At 40.9% G+C, this 16,366-nt stretch overlaps 2 pseudogenes; one reads left to right on the top strand and one right to left on the bottom strand.

The window, feature by feature from the left end:
• The window catches only part of LOC121238238, a 111,348-nt pseudogene that overhangs the window by 73,953 nt on the left and 21,029 nt on the right, over positions 1–16,366 (top strand).
• LOC121238433 lies at positions 15,663–15,887 on the bottom strand (annotated as a pseudogene).

Below are 16,366 nucleotides of genomic sequence, written 5' to 3'. Positions count from 1 at the left end.
CCGCTTTCAATCTACCAACTAATATGGGGACGCCTAAGTACTTAATAGGCAGGTTTCCTTCCACAAATCCAGTAATTCTCAATAAATTCTGTCTTTTAGCTGACACCGTATGTTTGGAGAAAATAATTGAAGATTTATAAGTGCGGACCTTTTGTCCCGACCACCATTCATAAACTTTAAGGGTCTTTGATATTGCCTTGACGGAGGAGGTACTCCCATTTGCAAAGATAACTATGTCATCAACATAGAGTAAGTGTGAGATGATCGGGGACTGTTGAGGATGCGTGAAGGTGCCAATCTTATTGTGCAGGAACGGTTGCTTGATCAGTCGAGACAGGATTTCTTCGACAATGATGAAGAGATAAGGTGAAAGTGGGTCTCCCTGTCTCAGCCCTTGCCCACTCTGAAAAAAACCTTTAGGTACTCCATTCATCACTACCGAAAACCAAGGTTGAAAAACACACATTTTAATCAGCTCACAAGGACATGGATCAAAAATCTTCAATCTACACAGTCATAAGCTTTCTCCATATCAAGCTTAAGAATGATATTTCCTCCTTGCACCGGTTTATGAAGGTCATACACAAGCTCTTGTGTAAGACTTATATTATAAATGTAACACCCCGTATTTCAGTGTATTTTTACTAAAGGATTATTTTTGATTGTTCAAAAATTTATCCTCTTATTTTAAAATTGGTTGGATTTTTAGTAAGTTTATTTCTATGATTTTAATTTGGTGAAAATTATTTTTATGTGCTTTCCAAATATTTATTTATTGTTATGCATTTAAATTGCTTTTAATATTTAAATTAATTACCGTGGGATTTAATTATTTCAAGTTGACTTTACCATTACGTTTAAATTATTTTATTTAACTTGTGGTTTTAAAATCATCTCCGTTGGATCATTTTTGTGACCCAAGTTATGAGGATTGGACCTCATTTCTTTTCCCTCCATTTTTCTTTCCTTCCTTTTTCTTTTCTTTCTTTTCTTTTTCTTCTTTATTTTCTCTCCTCTCCCGCGCGATCTCTCTCTCTCCTCTCCTCCGCCCGTTTCCATCGTCCCCTCCCAGCGCCGCCGTCCGCCGGCGGTGGTCGACACCGCCCAGCCGACCAGCTCCCCCTCCCTCCGCGACCTCACCTCCCAAATCTCAGCCCCTACCTCGCCGCCGGTAGCCCACACGCCCCCCACGAAGCCGTGGGCCACCTTCACGCCAGCGCCGCCGTGAGCCGGCGGTGGCCCTCACCGCCCAGCCCGCTAGCTTCCCCAGCCGCCGGCGACCTCACCCCACCAACCTCACCTCCATCCGTGCCGCCGTTAACCACCAGTAGCTCTTCGAAGCCGCGGCACTCTTTCCGCCGTTGCGCCGCCGTCGCACCGCCATTGGCCATCATCTTCCTACCACTTCATCCCCGACCTCTTGGCAACCCATTGGACCCAACCCCACCTCCGATCCGTCACCGGTGAAGCTCCACCAACTACATTTCCGATTTGGGCATTTTGGTCTTCTACCGCCCATTTCGCCGCCACCCACGGCAAACCACCGCCACCATTGGCTTCACCGACCTCTCTAGGCCTTACCCTACCATTTTTGGGTCTTCGTTTGTCCTCGTTGAAAAGTGGGTATCTGTGACCCACGGCCACAGTGTATTTTACACTGTGGTGTTGCTCAGAAATCACCACTTGCAACTTCGAGATCCTCCGGAAATTATTATATTGCACTGTAAGTATTTTCCTTAAAGAACTTTCGTGATTTAAATATATTTTTGCACTAACACATATTATCTGTGAATTGGTTTGTATTGCCGGACTGAGTCCGAGGAGTTTCGGGGGTCGGATGGATTGTGGACGGAGTTGTGTGTTTGTTTGCATTATGAATTGTGGTTGTTGGTTGTTGGTTATGACTTGTTCACGTACATCGCATATTGCATGCATGATCATGTTTGTAAAGAAAACTGGGTTTTCGCATGATTGCATACATGTTCTTGTGTTTATTGAAATTAGATTTTCATGTGAGTAAAAGGAAAAGAGACTGTAGGGATGGTGGTAAGCAGGGATGGTGGTTGTGTCCCGCCTGTGATTCCCGCCTACAGTGCTCTGTTAAGTATTCATTGTGTGTAAAGGAACTGTAGGGATGGTGGTAAGCAGGGATGGTGGTAGAGTCCCGCCTGTGATTCCCGCCTACGGTGCACGCGATAGGGATGGTGGTAAGCAGGGATGGTGGTTGTGTCCCGCCTGTGATTCTCGCCTACGGTGCACGCGGTAGGGATGGTGGTAAGCAGGGACGGTGGTAGAGTCCCGCCTGCGATTCCCGCCTACAGTGTCCGATAAATGGATTGTTTGTGTGAATCATTTTATGAGAAAATATTTTACGGTTATTTTGGGCCAAAATGGGATTTTTGGCGTGTGTTGGAAATAATCATTTTTCTGGGAAAAAATGATATTTTATGGCTAAATGTATTTTGCTATTTTGTTGGTTGCATTAATGTATTTTTATCCCGAGAGTTGTTTGGTTTATACTTACCTGTGGTACCATTTTATGGTATCGCAGATTTTGATGCAGATGATGATGACGAGCCTTAGCTTGGCTCCGTTGGAGGAGTGATCTGGGATTGCTCCTGTTTAGTGAGTTATGTGTTTTTATCAATTTATGTATTTACCTTTTGTATTATATTTGGGATGACTGTATATTTATTTTTTAAAGATAAATTGTGTTAAATATTTGTATTTAAATTCTGGTACTTATTTGACTATCCGCTGCATTATTTTATTTGTACACTGTTGCATGTACACACACTGGCACTTCGTTGGGATGTGTGACCGTGTTGTCACCATCCTGACGTCACGATTCTCTTGTATTTTTTTGTACATGGGAGTCGGGGCGTCACAGGTGGTATCAGAGCAGTTCGGCTCTGGGTAAAACCACATGTCCCATAGGTGTAGTACCAGAAAATTTTAAAATTTTGATTTGAAATTATTTTGTTGGGAGTACATTATTTTAATTTAATTTATTTATTTTAATTGTACGTTAATTGTTTGTTATTTATCTTATTTTTGTTATTTCAGTTTATTTAGTTATTTTATTATATGGCAGGCAATTTTACTTGTTTCAATTATTTTCTTGTGTACTATTTCATTTGTTTTATTCCTTTTGTCTTATGATATTTTATTTTGTTGGTTTTATTTTATTTTATTTTATGTGATATGGTTGTATTTTAATTTATTTTACTATAATTATATTTTTTAGTTTGTTTTAAACTGATAGTGGGGTTAAGGGTTACGCTATGGCAGGAAAATGGTACGACCAAGAAGGCAAGCTAATGAGCCCGAGGATGAATTACCGAGGGGTGATGGAAATTATGCCATAGCGAGGGCGTTGAATAGGATGACGGAGTTTCTTCAGCAGAATTTTCGTCCACAGCAAGGAGAGCAGTTCAGGGCGATGCAGGCCGGGTGCACCTATGAGCGCTTCTTAGCTCATAGGACCCCTGCTTTTTCTGGTGAAGAGGATCCATTACGGGCTAGAATGTGGATTCAAGATCTGGAAAGAACGTTTGAAGTCTGTGGATGCACTGAGGCCCAGAGGGTATTATATGGGAGCTATATGCTGCAAGGTGAAGCGGCAAATTGGTGGGAGACCAAGCGGTCACTTTTAGAGATGGAGTTGGGATCCTTGGCTGCTGTGTCTTGGCAGCGTTTTAAGAAAGAATTTGATGATCGATTCTTTCCTGTTTCGGTGAGACGGCAAATGACTCGGGATTTCAATAATTTGGTTCAAGGAGACATGACTGTCGAGCAGTATGCAAGGAAATTTATGGAGCTTGGGCGGTTTGCTCCTCACCTCATTGCTACGGAAGAGATGCGGGCTGAACGTTTCCAAGAAGGGTTGCGCCCTCAAATCCGCAGGCAGGTCGCATGCTTGGAAATCCAGAACTTTCAGAGGTTGGTCAATGTGGCCTCAATTGCTGAGCGAGAGCGAGGTGCTGTGGTAGGTTCCCCTCCGGGTAAGAAGCGACTGAACGTTGATGGTGAAGGGAGCAGCTCCGGGTCGCCACAGAAGTTTGTGCAAAGGATCGGGGCCAGAGCGCAGGCAGCTTCCGGTATACGTATTGGGGGCCGAGCTCCAGTTTGTGGTAGATGTAATAGAGCCCACGAGGGCGAGTGTCGTCAGGGTTGGAACCAGTGCTTTGAGTGTGGTCAGACAGGACACTTTGCTCGTGAGTGCCCTAATTGGACCCAAGGGAATCAGGGTGGTCATCGCAGTGGTAGGACTAATCAGAGGCAATTAGTTCAGGCTCGGGTGTATGCAGTGACTCCTGGTAGTGCTGGCGACGAGATTCCAGGGACTCAGGACGCTGGAGTTACGGCAGGTATGGGTCTAATCTTACCTTTCGTAATGGATGCCATGTGTGGTTTATTCTTGGGTTTTGGAAAGTTATGCAAGTTGTATCCATGCCCGTTGGGTGTTGGAGGTTGTGTGATTTTCTTAAGAGTGTTCTGGTTGTATTTGGTATCCTGCTCTAGAGTGATGATTGGCCCAACAAATTTCGAGGACGAAATTTTATTTTAAGGGGGGAGGATGTAACACCCCGTATTTCAGTGTATTTTTACTGAAGGATTATTTTTGATTGTTCAAAAATTTATCCTCTTATTTTAAAATTGGTTGGATTTTTAGTAAGTTTATTTCTATGATTTTAATTTGGTGAAAATTATTTTTATGTGCTTTCCAAATATTTATTTATTGTTATGCATTTAAATTGCTTTTAATATTTAAATTAATTACCGTGGGATTTAATTATTTCAAGTTGACTTTACCATTACGTTTAAATTATTTTATTTAACTTGTGGTTTTAAAATCATCTCCGTTGGATCATTTTTGTGACCCAAGTTATGAGGATTGGACCTCATTTCTTTTCCCTCCATTTTTCTTTCCTTCCTTTTTCTTTTCTTTCTTTTCTTTTTCTTCTTTATTTTCTCTCCTCTCCCGCGCGATCTCTCTCTCTCCTCTCCTCCGCCCGTTTCCATCGTCCCCTCCCAGCGCCGCCGTCCGCCGGCGGTGGTCGACACCGCCCATCCGACCAGCTCCCCCTCCCTCCGGCGACCTCACCTCCCAAATCTCAGCCCCTACCTCGCCGCCGGTAGCCCACACGCCCCCCACGAAGCCGCGGGCCACCTTCATGCCAGCGCCGCCGTGAGCCGGCGGTGGCCCTCACCGCCCAGCCCGCTAGCTTCCCCAGCCGCCGGCGACCTCACCCCACCAACCTCACCTCCATCCGTGCCGCCGTTAACCACCAGTAGCTCTTCGAAGCCGCGGCACTCTTTCCGCCGTTGCGCCGCCGTCGCACCGCCATTGGCCACCATCTTCCTACCACTTCATCCCCGACCTCTTGGCAACCCATTGGACCCAACCCCACCTCCGATCCGTCACCGGTGAAGCTCCACCAACTACATTTCCGATTTGGGCATTTTGGTCTTCTACCGCCCATTTCGCCGCCACCCACGGCAAACCACCGCCACCATTGGCTTCACCGACCTCTCTAGGCCCTACCCTACCATTTTTGGGTCTTCGTTTGTCCTCGTTGAAAAGTGGGTATCTGTGACCCACGGCCACAGTGTATTTTACACTATGGTGTTGCTCAGAAATCACCACTTGCAACTTCGAGATCCTCTGGAAATTATTATATTGCACTGTAAGTATTTTCCTTAAAGAACTTTCATGATTTAAATATATTTTTGCACTAACACATATTATCTGTGAATTGGTTTGTATTGCCGGACTGAGTCCGAGGAGTTTCGGGGGTCGGATGGATTGTGGACGGAGTTGTGTGTTTGTTTGCATTATGAATTGTGGTTGTTGGTTGTTGGTTATGACTTGTTCACGTATATCGCATATTGCATGCATGATCATGTTTGTAAAGAAAACTAGGTTTTCGCATGATTGCATACATGTTCTTGTGTTTATTGAAATTGGATTTTCATGTGAGTAAAAGGAAAAGAGACTGTAGGGATGGTGGTAAGCAGGGATGGTGGTTGTGTCCCGCCTGTGATTCCCGCCTACAGTGCTCTGTTAAGTATTCATTGTGTGTAAAGGAACTGTAGGGATGGTGGTAAGCAGGGATGGTGGTAGAGTCCCGCCTGTGATTCCCGCCTACGGTGCACGCGATAGGGATGGTGGTAAGCAGGGATGGTGGTTGTGTCCCGCCTGTGATTCCCGCCTACGGTGCACGCGGTAGGGATGGTGGTAAGCAGGGACGGTGGTAGAGTCCCGCCTGCGATTCCCGCCTACAGTGTCCGATAAATGGATTGTTTGTGTGAATCATTTTATGAGAAAATGTTTTACAGTTATTTTGGGCCAAAATGGGATTTTTGGCGTATGTTGGAAATAATCATTTTTCTGGGAAAAAATGATATTTTATGGCTAAATGTATTTTGCTATTTTGTTGGTTGCATTAATGTATTTTTATCCCGAGAGTTGTTTGGTTTATACTTACCTGTGGAACCATTTTATGGTATCGCAGATTTTGATGCAGATGATGATGACGAGCCTTAGCTTGGCTCCGTTGGAGGAGTGATCTGGGATTACTCCTGTTTAGTGAGTTATGTGTTTTTATCAATTTATGTATTTACCTTTTGCATTATATTTGGGATGACTGTATATTTATTTTTTAAAGATAAATTGTGTTAAATATTTGTATTTAAATTCTGGTACTTATTTGACTATCCGCTGCGTTATTTTATTTGTACACTGTTGCATGTACACACACTGGCACTTCGTTGGGATGTGTGACCGTGTTGTCACCATCCTGACGTCACGATTCCCTTGTATTTTTTTGTACGTGGGAGTCGGGGCGTCACAATAAAAAATGCTCCTACCTGGGATAAAGGCACATTGTTCCAAGGACACAATACTAGAAAGCAGAGGAGAGAGACGACTTACCAAAATTTTTTAACAGGCTTTATTAAATACCGAGCACAAACTGATTAGTCAGAATTTATCAAAACTTGTTGGAGCCTTCACCTTCGGAATCAACACTAAATGTGTAGCAGAAAAATTCCTGGGAAGAGCAGCACCCGAGAAGAATTCTTGCACTACCTCAACAATGTCCTTACTAATAATATGCCAACAAGCTCGGTAAAAGCTAGATCCAAACCCATCTGGCCCTGGACTACTATCCATTGGAATAAAAAACAATGTCTCCATAACATTTTGGATTGAACGGAGCTGACCTACGATATTATTCTCCTCCTCTGTAATAATCGACTGAATTAACGAGGATAAATTAGGCAATTCCTCTCCCTGATTTTGCCCCACCAAAAATTTACTAAAAGATTTTGCCGTACCCTCATGCACTTCTTCCAGACTTGTGACAAGATAATCTTGTTCATCTTCTTCATTGATCCCTTCTTGTAACCTAACTTCCAACTTGGCCTGTAACACCCCATATTTTAGTGTATTTTTATTGAAGGATTATTTTTATTAATTCAAAAATTTATTCTCTTATTTTAAAATTGTTCGATTTTTAGTGGGTTTAATTTTATGATTTTTAAAATTCTCGAAAATTAAATTTGATATATTTTCTTAATATTTATTATTGTGATGCATTTAAATTGTTCTTTATTTTAAATTAATTGATTGTTGGATTTAATTATTTTACCTTCATTTTATCATTACATTCAAACTATTTTATTTGACTTACTGTTTTGAAATCTTTTTCATTGGATCATTTTTGTGACCCGAGATGTGAGAATTGGACCTCATTTCTTTCCCTTCACTTTTCTTTTTCCTCATTTTTCTTTTCTTCTTTTCTTTCTTTTCTTTTCTCTCCTTCTCTCTCTTCTCTCCGCGGATGCTCTCCTCCCTCTCCCCGAGTCCGCATCTTCCTCACCCATCCCGCCGCCATCAGTAGCCCCCGTTGCCGGCACCGTCCAGCCCATCGCCTTCCCCTCCCTCCGGCAACCACCTCCCTTCAGTTTCAGCCTCCCTCGCGTCGCCGTTAGCCATCACGAGCTCCTCAAAGCCGAGGCATTCTTTGCGCCGTTGCCGCGCCACCTCCGGCCTCCATTTCTTCACCACGTCATCCTCGACCTCCTACAAACCCAAAGCACCCATCCTTAGCTCCAATCCATCACCGGTGAAGTACATCCAACTCCATTTTTGTTTTGGACATTTTTAGCCTAAAACCATCATCTACTCCGCCACCCACGGCAAACCACTATCACCAATAGCTTCACCGACATCTCTAAGCCCTACCCTATCAATTTCAGGTCTTGGTTTGTCCCCATTCAAAAATGCATATTTGAGACCCACGGCCACAGTGCATTTTGCACTGTTACGTTGCTGTGCCGCCACTTCTTGCAGCTCTGTGATCCTTCAGAAATTATTTTATAGAATTGTAAGTATTTTTTCAAAGAAGTATCGTGATTTAAATATATTTTTGCACTAACTCATATTATTGTGATCTGGTTAGATATGCCGGACTGAGTCCGAGGAGTTCGGGGGTCAAATGGATTGTGGATGGAGTTGTGTGTTTGGTTGGTATTGTGAAATGTTGGCTGTTGGTATGGTGTTGTTCATGTACATGGCATATTGCACGCATGATCATGTTTGTAAAGGAAAGTAGGTTTTCGTGTATATCCATTCATGTTCATGTGTTTATTGAAAACTGGATTTTCATGTGTTAAAGGATTTTGAGTACGTGTGTATCACGACCCCAAGCCGAGATGGGGCATTATCTAGGTGGAGCTCCTCTGGTCACTCGGAAGCGAAATATATTGAGTGACATCCCCTAGGTTGTCGCTGGGCGACAACGGGATCGGACGAGATGGTCTCGTGCCAACTCCGTGGCTCCTCTGCTGGAGGGGCTAGAGGATGCTTGGCCACGAACGCGCTGAGCGCGGAACTGGGCATCGCTCGTTGCGTAATAGATGCTCGGCCACGAACACGCTGGGCGTGGAACTGGGCATCGCTACGAAGTTAGGACATGTGGATGATCCCTAGGGGAGAACATGGTGCATATGGTTAATGGATTAATGGGCTATTTTCTAGGAAAATAACTTGTGTTGAATAAAATGATTTTATGTGATTCATTTTCTGGGAAAATGATGTTTTATTGATTTAGGTCATTTTTTGGGAAAATGACAGGTTATTATCTTTGGGCCAAAATGGGATTTTGGCGTGTGTTGAACAATATCTATTTTCGGAGAAAATGATATTTTTGGATCTGACGCATATTTTGTCATATGCATGCATGTTAGTTGCATCAATATGTTTGTATCCCGAGAGTTGTTTGGTTTATACTTACCTGTGGTACCATTTTATGGTATCGCTGATTTTGATGCAGATGAGGATGATGAGCCTTAAGCTTGGCTCTGTTGGAGGAGTGATTTGGGATTGCTCCCGTTTATCGAGATTCGTTTTATCAATTATTTATGTATTTGTTTTTTAATATATTTTGGGATGACTGTATAACTTTTTAAAGATGATTTGTTTTGAATATTTGTATTTAAAAATTTTGGTACTTAGTAGACTTATCCGCTGCGTTGTTTATTGTACACTGTTGTATGTACACACACACTTGGCACTTTCGTTGGGAGGCGTGACTGTGTTGTCATCTTCCTGACGTCACGATTCCCGTGTCTTTGTACGTGGGAGTCGGGGCGTCAGATAGCCAGCCTCTTCTCAAGGTTTAGTATGTTTCATCTAATATTACCAAACACCTCACAATTTCAGACCTGAAGCACTGATTTAAGATGTTTCAATTTCCTAGCTAGCCTCAACATACCATAATCAATCATCTCATTTTCCCATGCCGAGGCCACGCAGTCTAAAAAAGTCACATCCGTCACCCAAATTTGTTGGAACTTAAATCCCGAAAAACCATAAGTACTATTTTCCACTTCCAAATGTATCAATACTGGGGCATGATCCGAAGTACTACGTGGAAGGTACTTCATATTAGCTTTGGATATAGTCTAAGAAACTTTGCATTGACCAAAGAACGATCAAGACGAGGCCATCTGCGGGCCAAACCCGATTGTCCATTGCACCAAGAAAACTAATTTCCTTCATACCTCAAGTCTGTTAATCCCGCGTTCTCAATAAACTCATTAAATTCATTCATAGCAGACAATGCCCTAGGAAGACCTCCCTTCCTTTCAGAATCATTTCTGATAACATTAAAGTCCCCCACTATAATCCAAGGCACTGAATCTATTGCACCAACAGCTAAAGAACGCCATAATTCCCTCCTTTCTACTTGCATACACTTAGCATAAACCAAAGAAACACATACACAATTGTCTCCTACTGCTATAATAATAGTGATAGATTGGTTGGTAAATGCTAGAATTGAAACCTGCACCCCTGTCTCCCTCATAACCCAAATCTTTCCACCAACCGCCTCATTTGGGACACTCCCTACCATATTTAAATGACTCTACAACACACTCATACGATTTGAAGGAAAAAACGGCTCCGCCACTGCAACGAGACCAGGCGACAATTTCCTTACTAAAGAATACAATCTCTTTTGGGATGTTCCAACACCCATGAGATTCCAAAATAATATTGGTTTAATCATAGGTTAAGTTTGAGGGGCTTGCTTTTGGCCCTTTTCGAACTCCAAACCTTCGTGAACCCAGTATTTGGACTCCTCTGTTCCGAATCCAAAGAGTATAGTTTGCCTTTTCCTAGGTTCTTAAGCCCCACATTTATTTCTGAGTCCAATTGAGCATGCAACATAATATTCAATTCTTCATCCTCCTCTAGACTTACATCCTCCACTTCCACAATTTCACCTACCTCCACGTTGAAAACCCCATCTCCTGGATCCCTCGCATTACTCTCTATACTGCCACCTTCAATATATGTTGGAACCTCCTCCTTTACATTCCAGGGTAGCGTACGAATATCAGAAAAATCAACCCTTTCAATCTCCTTCCCTGTGTTCACTGCTTCACTAGCACACAAGTGGGGAGATTCCTAATTATTTGCATTAGCACCCAACGGGTCCGACATTTGATTCTCATAACGCACTTCCATAGTAGGGCCTTCCACTCTGTGTAACACCAATTGTTGCTCCTCCACATCTGGTTCTTGCATATCTATATTTCCAGCCACAAGTATGTATGTAGCCTTTTGTATCTCAATGTTTGAATCACTAGGACCCACCTCTCGATTTATTTAGTCTGCTCCTACTTTCTTTTTATCCTTCTTAACCCAAGTCCTCTGCATTTTTCCTCCTTCTTCCTTGTCTTTCTTCTTATCTCGACTACACGTTTTCATGTTATGTCCTTACCAGCAGCAACGAGAGCAATATGCCGGTAAGGTTTCGTATACCACAGTCTACAACCAACTTGAAGGATGGTTTGGAACACCAATCTAGAACTCTTCCACGGGAAACTTAGAGATATCCATCTTGATGCATACCCGTGCACCATCAATCCGCGTAGCACATCATGTGCAACTATCCCGACGAATGAAATGCCCAAGAGGTGCCGTGATATTTCTAAAAAATGATTCATGATAATAATTTGGAGGGAGACTAGGCAAAAAAATCCATAACGGCACCACAAATGGTTCATGATCTTCAGCATTCTCCGGACTCCATTGACATACATGGTATGGCACACCATCCATCTCACACGTTTCTCTGGAAAAGCCTTTAAGGAAGTCCTCTTCATTAGGCAACCTTACAAAAACAGATCTAGGATTGGCCATCGTCGAAACCACTAGCTGTGTAGCCAACCCCCAATGCCGTCGACAGAAAACTCTAATGTTATCCAATGATGGATGTTTACGCAAGAACTTCAACACCATCGAGTACTTGAAAGGTTGGGTAGATCGCTCAATTTCCTCCTTCGTAAAGGAGACATACAGTACTCTTTCAAATACCTTTAGAGGACGGAACGACACCTCCACCTCAAGGATAGGTTGTGGCATTTGTGCCACCATGTCAACATAGGATCTGGGCCGTCCGTGAGGAGCTGGGGCACCCACAGCAGCCCCGGCGACAGAGGAACCCTGGGGTAGAATCGTAATAAAACCCTAACGAGCTTTAGATCAAACTAAAAAAAAAAAAAAAAAAAAAAATTCATCCCCTCTATTGACATGACAGAATTTAATTTACAAGAGATTTAAATTTTGAATTTTTCTTGCAAATCAAGTTTTGTCATATTAGTGACATAAAGTGTGTTTTACACACACGCCTACAAATATAACTTTCCAATGAGATTATTTCGCATTAATCAGTAATGTTAATAATGTTAATGAGATTTCGGCATGTGTAGACCATCTCTTAATTAATTTTTATTGAGGTAATGACTAATTAGAGAAAAGTTGAAAGCATGAGTATAGATATGAATTTATCCCTAAACTAAACTACAAGCTGAAATTGTGTTAGAACTGAAAGCTTGTGATACAGTACGTATAAGGTTTGTCATTTGGAGGCCACAAATGTTCAAATGTTAAGTAACGATATTCATATTCTAAACTAGACAAGATTAATTGTAATAAAACACAGATGAATTCCTTGGCGATCGGTTGTTTACAGCTAGCTATGCATCTCGTTTATATATATTTATGTGCGAATTCAGAGATATTCAATTCATGCCGGCTTTGACCTGTGGACTTATTCCAACGAAGTGGGGCCGGGTTAGCATTGCTCATTATAATTAATTAGAAACAATCAATGCTGCATTAATGTTCGGCTTTATATAAATAAATAGTTTATACATTTTCATATTTCCTTTTTGTCTCGATCGGAACTTGGGAATTATTTTTAGAGAAATGTTTTTGCTAGTTTTAAAAAGATTATATAAAAATAAATTTATAAAATAATGTGGTTTGATATGGTATATTAAATTATAAAATTAAATTTTTATAAAATAAATGTAATAAATTAAATAAAATAATATCATTTTATGAATTTATTTATATACAATTAATTCATTTGTTTCAATAACATTTCTCTTATTATTATCTTGTCGATGATCTGAGACTGAAATTTTCTCAAGATTTTTTTGAACGCAACAATTAATACTCGTCCTTTTTACAGTTGAATAATAAATTAAGACTAGCTGCGTTATAAAGCAATCCAAAAATGCTTTATAAAGTAGATTCCTGGCTCCAATGGTGGTACATCTCTTAATTTTTATCTGAGTCTCTTTGTTTTTTAAGGTAATTGGGGATCAGTGGGTTGTCGAGAATGGATGGAAGTCATTTGAGTAAACCGAAGATATACTTACGCAAAATGCCTGGCCTGCTTAATTTTAGTTAAAAATTAAAGAACTTTGACTTGAAATGTAAGTTTGAGTACAAGAAGAATGTGACAGCTTACATCAACAAAGGTACAATTATTCTATTGGCGAATGATTGGGTGATTGTGTAGTACGTAAGTAGCGATCATTTTAAAAAGAGTGAGAGATATTATTAAATATTAATTTTTTTTTGTAGATTTTTGTTTTTTTTTTAAAAGAGCAATTGCGCAAATATTCTTTTAAGGGCAGTACTATGGTTTAACGTCATGTATTGCCTGTCGTTTCACATGTGCCGATGACCTTTTCTACTCTCTCTTAATTTACTAAACCATGGAGTACGGGTTCTCTATAAAAATACTGGTTATTTGCACTGATTATCAAAACTCAAAGGCAGTAATGGCATTTCAGCGCCATCTATTCTTAGGTCTAATATTAGTTCTTCTCGGCGCATTGACTAATAGCACTGCCAACTACAGTACTTGTTCACTCAAACGGAGCAGTTTTCCAGCAGGTTTCATTTTTGGTACAGCATCCTCCTCTTACCAGGTTTGTCTTATGTTCTCCTTCTTATCTATGCGTATATTAATATATATATATATACAATATATATATATATATGTATATATATATATATATATATATGTATATATATATATATATATTTGTATGATTTGCTAAGAACGCAGAAGTTTTCTTCAAGTGTCTTGATAAGATGTCAAGAACGACGAGTCGGCCCGTTGTTTTCCCATGATTTTATACCCATGTACATTACATTTGATGTGTGTTCTTTTCAATTCCAGTATGAAGGTGCAGCGAAAGGTGGCAAAGGGCAATTTATATGGGACACTTACACCCACAGATATCCAGGTCTCTCTCTCTCTCTCTCTCTCTCTTCCCCCACTGAAATAACATGAAAGTTTTTTCTAGTCCTTTTTGGTAAATAAGATTTTGGAGTAACCAATGAATAAATTGGATTTTTGGTTTGATATCGTTTCAATATAGAAGAAAATTATGAAAAGTTAAAATAGACTCCTCTCTGTTCGGAATTGTGATGAGATGTGGATACTGTATAGTAGTGCATTTAGAAATTAAAGTCGTGGTGTTGATTAGGATGAATTAGCAAATTAAATACATGGCACCTCAATTTGTATGTCTTCATTCTAAGATCATTGTATTAATCATCTGTATACATGCATCGCGGCTTTTTGGATGATTTTTTCTTGCCATCCTCCAAACATCAGTGACTTTATTCAAATGATGAAACCCTTTGTTGGAACCCAGCCTTAAACTATCACTCCAGATCGGCTAGCTAGCTAGCGGTTTCACAGATGAAGAAAATTTTTTTGGGAAAAAATATCAGTAGTACTGATTAATTTCGGTGAAACATTTCTGAATGCAAAAGTGTTGAAAAAAAAGTTTCTTGGGGAAAAAAAAAAAAAAAAAACTGCTGAAAGAAAAATTGGAAGCACGTGGATTCCAAATTTCCTTGTCTGGGCAATATATATGCAATTCATCACCCAAAGATATATGAAAGTATGTGCTCCTGATCTGTTGAGTCCGTAGATCATGAAAAGCGCACAATTTTTTTTGCGGTTTTTAAACCATTAATTTGCGTGGGTTTCGTGTAGGCTGTGTATAACTTGTACAGTACAAGTACTATCGTTTTCTTTCGGTAAAAGAAAAAAGTCTACGTGTAACGAAATTAATTAATTGTGAGTGATAGATGTAGATCAAGGCCTACCGCCAACAAACATTTACATGCTTTCGACAGTACTCCCAATTAAGTTGGGTGGTGATAAAATAAAAACAAGTCACCCTTAGAGAAATCTAATTAGGTGTACCTTTTCGCGGTGAATTTTTTAGATTTTAAGAAAAATAATTTGGGTTACTTTTAATGAAAAACAAATGGAGCTAGCAATATATTTGTTCGGATAAACCGGTTATCAAAGATTAAATTTGAAGTATCGCAGTGGAAATAAATAAAAGAAAATAATAACAATCACACATAGAACACCAAGATTTAAGTGGTTCTGCTCAATGTGAGCCTACGTCCACTAGCGGAGCCGGTCTCAATGAAGAGAATCCTACCAGCTGGTCGGGCTGTCTAACCTCAATCACAGGCCCACCAATCACAGCCTTCCACATAAGTCGTTTAATTTACATCTCGTGCGCCTGCCTACAGCTGATCCAAAATACAAAACTCTCCAATCTTCCGCCCGTGCCCTCTTCGTCTTCAACCAAAGGACCCTGAGCAAACCTAGAGCTCCATCGACAGACTCAGCTCCACCATGTTGAGCCCTCCCCCCCCCCCCTCCAATCCACAAGAAATCCTTCTTCCCCCCTTTCGCAACCACCTCGCACAGGCGTTGAGCCCTGCCCCCACCACCTCGCACCTTACCCACCTCTTAATTATGAGGAGCGGCAGAGACCTTCTCGATGAGCTTCTTGTCCTGCCGTTCCATAGCCACATCCCACGTGTCATTGCCGATTTGCTTCGGCCTGCCATGAGCGGCTTTGTGAATGTAATACTAAGCATTACCCATAGCACAGAGCATTCCGACTATGATTCCCAGAGGTGACGATGCTTCCAACCATACCCACGCCATCTCAAATCTCACTTTCTCCCTTGAACTCAACAATTTTTTCCCCTCTCTCGCTCTTGAGTTTTGTATTTTTGATTAAAAAGTCAATTTTTTCTTACTCGACGAACTAGTGTTCTTTGTTTTTTGAATGGGCTCTCAGCTACTAAACGACCATCAGTCATGAAGGCCAATGGTGATTTTTTTTTTTTTTTTTCTAAGCAAATGGTGATGTTATTTCTTATGAATTGAATTTGTAAATCAGAAATATAGAATTTTTTGATGCTCTGGTTTTGTAATCTGGATTGGATTTGTGATATTTGATGCATGTTTGAGTCTATGATATTTGTGATATTTTATTTTTTCCTTTCTTATTTCACGCCTAAAACCATCGGTGTCAGACTGGTGGCAGTGGAACTCTGGTTTCTAAGCAGCGGTGCTAAGAAAGTGGAAAATCTCCTCTCGGCCTGGGCTTATTCCTCTTTTGATTTCAGTGTTTTACCATGTGTGTGAGTGTATTGTAAGTTTGG

The sequence above is a fragment of the Juglans microcarpa x Juglans regia genome, chromosome 7D (assembly GCF_004785595.1).
Source record: "Juglans microcarpa x Juglans regia isolate MS1-56 chromosome 7D, Jm3101_v1.0, whole genome shotgun sequence".
NCBI classification, from domain to species: Eukaryota; Viridiplantae; Streptophyta; class Magnoliopsida; order Fagales; family Juglandaceae; genus Juglans; species Juglans microcarpa x Juglans regia.
Note: the sequence above shows the minus strand (reverse complement) of the source record. Positions and strands in the feature narration are given on the sequence as shown.